Source organism: Acipenser ruthenus, chromosome 22 (genome assembly GCF_902713425.1).
Source record: "Acipenser ruthenus chromosome 22, fAciRut3.2 maternal haplotype, whole genome shotgun sequence".
NCBI lineage: Eukaryota > Metazoa > Chordata > Actinopteri > Acipenseriformes > Acipenseridae > Acipenser > Acipenser ruthenus.
The window spans coordinates 459538-468824 of NC_081210.1; positions in this window are offsets into that span (position 1 = coordinate 459538).

Genomic DNA, 9287 nt, shown 5'->3' on the forward strand with positions numbered 1-9287 from the left:
GGCTGGGTTTAGCCATGTCATTTCCAGGGCTGGGTTTAGCCATGTCATTTCCAGGGCTGGGTTTAGCCATGTCATTTCCAGGGCTGGGTTTAGCCATGTCATTTCCAGGGCTGGGTTTAGCCATGTCATTTCCAGGGCTGGGTTTAACCATGTCATTTCCAGGGCTGGGTTTAGCCATGTCATTTCCAGGGCTGGGTTTAGCCATGTCATTTCCAGGGCTGGGTTTAACCATGTCATTTCCAGGGCTGGGTTTAGCCATGTCATTTCCAGGGCTGGGTTTAGCCATGTCATTTCCAAGGCTGGGTTTAGCCATGTCATTTCCAGGGCTGGGTTTAGCCATGGCATTTCCAGGGCTGGGTTTATCCATGGCATTTCCAGGGCTGGGTTTAGCCATGGCATTTCCAGGGCTGGGTTTAGCCATGTCATTTCCAGGGCTGGGTTTAACCATGTCATTTCCAGGGCTGGGTTTAGCCATGGCATTTCCAGGGCTGGGTTTATCCATGGCATTTCCAGGGCTGGGTTTATCCATGTCATTTCCAGGGCTGGGTTTAGCCATGGCATTTCCAGGGCTGGGTTTAGCCATGGCATTTCCAGGGCTGGGTTTAGCCATGTCATTTCCAGGGCTGGGTTTAGCCATGTCATTTCCAGGGCTGGGTTTATCCATGTCATTTCCAGGGCTGGGTTTAGCCATGGCATTTCCAGGGCTGGGTTTAGCCATGGCATTTCCAGGGCTGGGTTTAGCCATGGCATTTCCAGGGCTGGGTTTAGCCATGTCATTTCCAGGGCTGGGTTTAGCCATGTCATTTCCAGGGCTGGGTTTAGCCATGGCATTTCCAGGGCTGGGTTTAGCCATGGCATTTCCAGGGCTGGGTTTAGCCATGTCATTTCCAGGGCTGGGTTTAGCCATGTCATTTCCAGGGCTGGGTTTAGCCATGGCATTTCCAGGGCTGGGTTTAGCCATGGCATTTCCACCCTCTGGTTTCTGTAAACTCTTTGATTTACTTTCTTTAATTCTCTTCAAAAGATTGACTGGTTTACGGCAACTTAGCAGCATGGTCTTCTGTGCTCTAAAAATCTTCCTTTGTCCATCATTGCAGTTTTCCATCTCTAAAATCGAAATTAAATGAAATTATTTAGTTTTCTTACCTTAACCCCCATTCATGAAATCTGGTCATTGAGGACAAGGGTCAAATAACTGTCCAGGTTTTTTTTTGGTTTCAACCTGATCCTCCAAATAATAAAAAAAACAAAACATAAAAGCAATAGGTGGACTGTAACGTTTCTTTGATGGCAAAATGTGTGACCCCCACTGACCAAAGCTGAAAAGGAAGGCTTGAAACATTACCAGTTTCATATTCAACAAGACAGCATTTTTAAACTCAACCTCCTCAATACTTCCTATTGTCCATTTGAAAGTCTTCCCAAATCACAAATCCACGTCCACGTAATTATATAACTAGGCTACATTATTAATAATTTAATTACACAGAAATAGTTTCAGGAAAAAAAAACAGGCCAGGCAATTTAATGAATTGCTTATGCTTGAGCGTTTGCCTTATTATGGTGCTTGTTCATTTTTTTTTTAAAGATCAATTCCTTCCGTTCACTAATTGTACATATTTTTTCTTTTTCTGTTGAACATGATCGGTCGTGGTCTAATTAATTGTTATTTAAATACAGGTGAACTATTTAATGGAGCGCGCAGGAAGATGGCGGGTGCAAGTCGTTCTCAGGTGTCTTGCTTTATTTAAATCCCGCTTGTATTTCATGACACTATACTGTCGAATAATCATATTTTTAAGAGTTCTGATTCATCCATCATCTTTTAAATAATAATAATAATAATAATAATAATAATAATAATAATAATAATAATAATAATAATAATAATATTGTAGTGTGTGCGCGGTGCAACTCAGACGCAAGACCTGCATTATTGCCGGATGGCTGTAGTGAAATAGGTGAATATTGTCATATGATTTGTTTTTGTGCGTGTTTTTTTTTTTTTTTGTCTTCAGTTGCATAAATATAAATTGTATCTTATTCATAAAAAAAACCCACGTGACTTAAGGCCCATGATTGTTGCATGATATCTATTCCATTCAGTCCTTTTATACATTCTGATGTATGAAAGAATATGACCATGGTCAGTTTTGCCATGTATTTCAAGCCCTGTTTGTTAAAGTATTCAAGTATTTGTTCCAGTACTAATTTGAAATCCCTGGTACTGTCTGCAAAATAGCCGTGTACAGTTTGCACCCTTGGACCACTGCCAGCGCTCAGAGCTGTGCTGAAACAAGCTAGCAGTAATATGTAGTCTCCTAACATGCCAGCATTCAGGACCCCAGCCTTATAATCAATACCAGTCTCATTGCCATTCCACTGGCACTCTGAGGTACTGTCCTGGGATGCATCAAACTGTGTCGAAATGTTATCTGGGCAGCAGAATTGAACCCAAAGCACTTTATTATGCATGATGAGATTTTATATGAAGCTTTATCATTTCTGCTGTGCGAGATTGCAGTGGCTGTACAGTATCTAACATACTGTTTAAGTGTCATTGAAACTACTATTGAATGAACACCAGTGACAATAGCATCAAATTTATTATTATAACTGTACTGTTGAATGGTGTATAGGTAAGAGATTTCATGGCTATGATTTTAATGCTAAATTCCTAAAAGGCTGGTGTATATGACATCCTTCCAAATGTGTTTTTTTTTAACAGAAGGAGGCTCTGGGACTCATTTGCAAAGGTTGCTTCTTCACAGTGAATTGTTGGAACAAGTTAAGAGGGGTCTAAAGTGCGTGACAGATTTGTTTGCTTGAGACTGAAAACCAGGACTTGGCTCGCTTTTTTCTTTTTTTTTGCTGCACTCCTCTGTTTTTATTTATTTTTTGCTCTGATGCGTACCATGTGCCATAAAGGGGAAAGGAGGGGAGAGAGAGAAGGAGTTTGCAGTGAGAGTTGGCAGAAACACAAACTTGCTGGCATGCAGGCGCATTTTTTAAAACAACTGTCTGCATCTCTCTGGGGGCTACCGAACTGACAGCTTATTGACAACTGTTACATTTTTATTTTCTGCCAGGAGCACAACCCTTTATTCTTTCAGAGATCTGAGGTTTCTGTGAGCTTATCCGTATTGATCTCTGCACTGCTCTCAGAATGTATAGTTTTAAAGATTCCGTTCACAAGGCGCTCTTTTAGCATGCACAGTACTGAGTATTCGGGTTCCTATCTCCTGGTTCCCAGATGTGCTGCCTTGAGCAATGCACCACTTTGCTGACTACGGCGTGTCTTCTACACACTGCAGCATCCCAAATCAGGCTCTGCAGGGTTCCTAAAGATTATAGGTGGAAAGTGCCCTACAGGAAGCATGCGAGTGTAAATCAGTGTACCCGTCTGTAAAGCACTGCAGCAAAGCCATACTATCAACTGGCTGCTTTCAAAACGTACTGTACATCAAAAGCATATACTGCCAAGTATAGTAGCTAGCTAATGCTGCAATACTAGAGATTTACCCCAAACTTGCATTAATAATGCATCAATGACTTCATAATCAACAATATTTAAAGACCTTCTACATGGTAATGGTGCCAAATGAATGCAGTGTCAGCTATTTCAATGAATCTGTATACAGCAGATCAAGATTAGACTGAAACTAATTGCTCATCATTTTGGCGCTTGTAGTACCTTCTAGCACAAGCTGGTAGAATGTTAAACGGACGTGCAACAAAGAATTGTGGTTGCTTTATTATTTATTTTAATGAATCAGACAATTCTACTTTGATACATTTTTAAAATTGCATTCGGTTTATTGATTAATAACAGTGTGTAAGGGGTTTGATTTTTCTTCTTAAAAATAAAAAGCCAGTTTTCTTCAGGTAGTTCCAATCAAAAGCAGTTTATTCAGGAATCAAAATGCAAGCAGGAACAAAGCAAATCAAATGCGATGCATCAGTGATCTCACACACAGGCCTCCGCTGATGCTGGCATCAGAGTAGATGTTATTTACTGAGCCAAGCTTAGCTTTCATGGTATCAGATATACCAGTGTTTTTTTTTTTCTGAACCGGCATCAGTGTAGATGTTAGTTTCTGAGCTGAGCAGAGAAATTGCTTCGTACAGCACAGATATACAGCTAGCTTACGGAATTTCCTTGACCAAATTTGGTCTTATTTCCCTAGCATGAGACAAAGCACATTAAAAGTTACATTTGATTTCTTCTTCACTTAACCAATGTCAGCAGAAACCCAGATAACAAGAAGTTACATTTAAGAACAATGCTATGAGTGTAATTCAATTCCCGCAGGCAGCACAGCGCTATACCCACGTATCGCAAGGTTGAACGACAAGGCTGGTGATTGCAAACGGCTGATGTGCACCAGCTGTGTACAGCTTGATTTTAAGAGTTAATTAACACTGCGTTGATTCAGAGCTTACATTAAACACAGGAAAATCACATAGTGTTTACAGACAGTGTCAATGATTTATCACTTCCTTCATCATTTAAATGGAAAGTGTAAGTAACGGGTTGTATAATGAAAAGGAACAAAGGCTGATGAAACATTAAGAGCTTGTGCCATTTTAACTGGAACAACGTGTACCCTGCCCCACACAAGGTGTGTGCTTATCAGAAAAAGCCTATGTGTACCAATAGTGTGTTATTATCACTTACCTAAAGTTATAGCATGTCACTTTTAACAAAAGTAAATGGTTTTAGAACCGGTTTCAATTGGTTTGATTCTGGTTTGTACATAGGCTCCAAACAGCTTATTAAGCAGAAACAAAGGTTTTCTCATCCCTCCGAGGTCACAGCTGCACTCTGAGTTATGAAAAGCCAGTCACTCCAACATGGGTGTATTTGGGGCCACGTACCAAGCTAAACAGTTACAAGGTCAGGGAAGTAAGAGTTTCAAAATCTTCCCAAATAATTATATGCAGTACATGATTGCATTTCATTACATTCATTGGTTATTCGAGATATAAAAACATCACAATTACTGCAACACATTTTTCTAGGTGATCTTACAGTCAAAATAGTAATCGGCCATATTACCTTCAACTGTTTACGGAGGCGATGTTTTCAGTCCACTTTACCCAAGCAAATTCAGTAAAGTGCAGTCTCAGTTGCTCTTACAGAGTACACTTCATTGAACTCTGAACATGCGCAACAGATTCTATATTCTAAATGTCCGTTTTACATTAGTCGCAGAAACAGCACATTCACAGAATGGAAATTTGACCATAGGCCACTTGCATTTCCTTCTCCATGCAACCCTGCACCCCTGTTGGAACTTTACAATAGGAGATTCAACCCCCTTCCCCATGCAACCCTACACCCCTTCCAGACTCATTCTAATACACATGGAGACAACATGTTAATTGTAACCCTTACATGCACTTTATATTGCAGCTCATTCACTCTGTTCAATGAAATTGTACAGTAGTCCAGTAATAAAGCTGTAATAACATTTCGCGTTCGCAGCTTGTCATTAATACTGTTTGGATTCTTATTTAACCCTAAACCCAGATTTGCATCCAGAGGCCTTGTCTCTATTGTGCCACAGCTGATCATTTTCATTACAGTTTTACTTTAAATACGGCTGGATTTAATTAACAATTTGAATTACTCCTGTGTACATAGACCCAGTTACCATAGTTAACATAACTTTTTTTGCGACAGAAAAACACAAAAAGACACTTCTGCACATTATCCACCCCTCTCAGACACAGACCTTGAAAAATGAACTCTGTGCTGTCTCAACTCCGTCCCCTGGTATCTTTTGAATGGCAATGTCCACAATATAAAAAATACAGATGTACTTTCTTTTGCATGTTCCAATAAAATTTAATTTACTCAACTTAGTGTGTAGTTCAACGTTTTATAAATGGAACTACTTTATTGGTGTAAGGATATATAATTTAAAAAAAAAAACTAATTTTTTTGCCCTAAACATGATTTATGATTGTATGCTGTTTTTTTTCTTTCTTCAAATCCATTGTAAAATATAAGATATAAAATATAATGTTTGACCAGATGAGTACAACTGTTAGTCAGTTGGCCAGTTGACTATATGTATACAGTTTGACTTGAACCGTTGTTTTGGTTAAACACTTTTCTCAACAGACTAACATTGATATAGAACTGTATGTTTTTATATTTATGACAGGGAATAAAGTTTGTGTTTCTGAACCCTGAACTGGTTATGAAATAATACTTCAACCCTAAACCTTCTGGTAAAAGCTATGCATCATTCAGCTACCCAATTGACTAATGACTAATGTCAAAGACCGTAAGTTAAACTAGCAATTAAAATGCCCGAACTTTATGTGGTTTGCTCAAAAGCAACCATAAAAATCTTAGCCCATGTGGCAAAGTGCCCCGCCCCTGTGTGCATTTGTGTGTTCTGTGTTGTATGTTGCGTGTGTTAATGTTGGTGTATAGATTGATCCACGGGATATAAACGGGTCTGTGTTTCACGTGTATTTAAAAGTGTAGATTTGTATTTAGGCACGAGGAGGGCACAAATCACTTCACGTGCTGGTTAAATGTAATATGTGAGCACGGGGTTGCACAGAATTAATTCACGTGCTGGGATTCAAGTGAATAATTAATTAGTAATTGAATCCCAGCACAACAGTATAAATAGGCACATTTTTAGTCACTCGTGGTTAGGTGTTCGGTGAGTGGAGAACGGGATTGGAGACGGAGGTAAAGAGAATAGTAATAATAATAATAATAATAATAATAATAATAATAATAATAATAATAATAATAATAATAATAATAATAGTAATAGTTAGAGTATCTGCTCACCGTGTTTGTTTGTCTGTGTAGTCCGTTTTGTCTGTCTTTTTATTTTGGCTACAAGTGCCGTGTCCTGTGTTTTTGTTACAACCTTTTTATTTTCTGTTCTGTTTATTAAATGCTGAGCGCGATCACGCGCTCAGCTATACCAAAACCCCAAGTCTCTCTGTATTCCTTCCTGCTTCTGGTCTGACGCCACCCACTCTGGCCGTCTTTGTGACAGCCCAAAACTAATTTGGCCAAAGTACACCCGTTTATTCTCTCTGTCCTTTGAATTCCATACCTGCTGCTGTGATTCACAGCTCTGTCTACACCCACCTGCACAGCATTCTCTGAGCCAGATCGCTTCTGACAGATTTCTTCATGCTATGACATTTAAAACCAAACAAATAACTGTAGTATTTCTTTCTCCTCAAATGTTAAAGGTGGTTATGCACATCCAATGCAATTTCCCAGAAAAGAATGCAACTTCCTGCCAAGAAGTCAGACTTCAGATTGCATTGGCATTGGCCTTCAGATTGCATTGGCATTGGCCTTCAGATTTGCATTGGCAGTGTTCATTCATTATTCTCTCTGTCTGTTTCCATTGTTGGCAGTACCTGTTCAAAACCCCTTCCTGATTTTAAAATGTATCCGTTCCGTTGAGGTTATGCCTATTGTGTCAACTTGGCAACATGTTTTGTTTCACAGACGCTCGGCTGATTATCATGCAAGCTGTGATATATATATATATTTTTTTTTTTTTGAGAGATCTAGACCCAATTTCTCACAACAGCACACTAAATCACATAAAAAAAAGCTCTCAATAAACATAACCTTGGCAGTGGTCACTTGAATAGCATGTTTCTATTTCCAGCCCTGTAATGTGATCCTTTATAATATATATATATATATATTTTGTAGTTTGCCTCCAATCCCTACAATGATATCCGAGTGAGAAGCTGTGTCCTTACAGCAGCATGGCTCCAGTCCAGTCAGCCTGGAGCTCCCTCTGCCCAGCTCAATGTGGCCCTGAGCCAGCTGGGTCGAAGGCACATGCTGGAGATACAGACCTACAGTGAGCCATTTGCAGAAGAGCTGCACCACAAAACTGAAATGCCACCTTGCAAAAATATAAAATTATAATAAGTGTTTTTTTCTATTTCTTTTTTCTTCTATTTTTATTTATTTATTTATTTATTTATTTATTTATTTATTTATTTTAAAGCAGCAAAATCGATCAGAAAGATTAGAGGGAGATTGCATCTAAGATTGAATCATATAGATCGCTGCTGCCACAGTGCTCTGAGCAGCCCAGGTGGAGAGCGCAGTTTAGTGTGTGCTGCCTGGAGCCTGCAGAAAAAGGACAGCTGACTGCATGCAGTGCTCAGAATTGAGCTGGTCCTCTGTCCCTGTCCCTTCGAGCTTTGACATGTCTCAGCTTGGAATCACTAAGCATGGGCTAAGCATGGGATGTCTCGGTATCTCTCGGAGCATGTTCTTCAATTCCTATAGCATACTTGCTGGAAATTGATATATGTCTTTGAAGCGGTCAGAGTGGCCTGTCATGCTCTTGAACCCTAACGGTTCTCAGGCAATGAGCTAAAAGTGGATTGTAGGGCTGCATGATATTTATAAGAAGATACTCCGTTCAGAACAGATGGCAGAATGAGCCAAGTCTTTGAATCAAGTAAATAAGCTTTATTAGAATTCTTCCATAGAGATTTTTTTAAACACAATTGTAGCAAACGGCATTAAGCATTTAAGCAAAAATAACAAGCATATTAAAAACATGGCAAATGATGGAACAATGAATGAGTATGACCATAAGTAAAGCGTGAAGGAAAATGCAGAAATACCATGAAGATTTACTGTGGGGATTCCTTTATAAAGCATGAAGGAAACTGCAGAAATACCATGCAGATTTACTGTGGGGATTCCTTTATAAAGCATGAAGGAAACTGCAGAAATACCATGCAGATTTACTGTGGGGATTCCTTTATAAAGCATGAAGGAAACTGCAGAAATACCATGCAGATTTACTGTGGGGATTCCTTTATAAAGTAAATCATACATTTGACTCTCTCTAATGTTATTCATGCTAGTAAAGTACACATTGCTTAAATATAATAGTCAGTGCTGTACAATGATGTGTTCCAGAACTGGAATTTTATATGATCATGGACTTGTATTATATGGGTCAGCAAAGTCCCCATTGCCACATTTTTCTCAACTATGCACGTAATCTCACTCTGGTACAGTGCATTGCTAAAATCAATATGCAGGGCAATTGTGTTCAGCTGTTTGCTGTGCTATCCACACTATTGCTGCTTTATATTTTGTAATTTTTACAACAGTTAATACACCGTCTTCGTCTGCTGGATAATAAGTGCTTCTTTGTCGACAGTGAAGAATCAGATTACTATCTGAAAAGAGTTTTAGGCAACCCCTTTACCTGCAAATATATTCACACACAGTACTGCACTGTTGTGTAAAT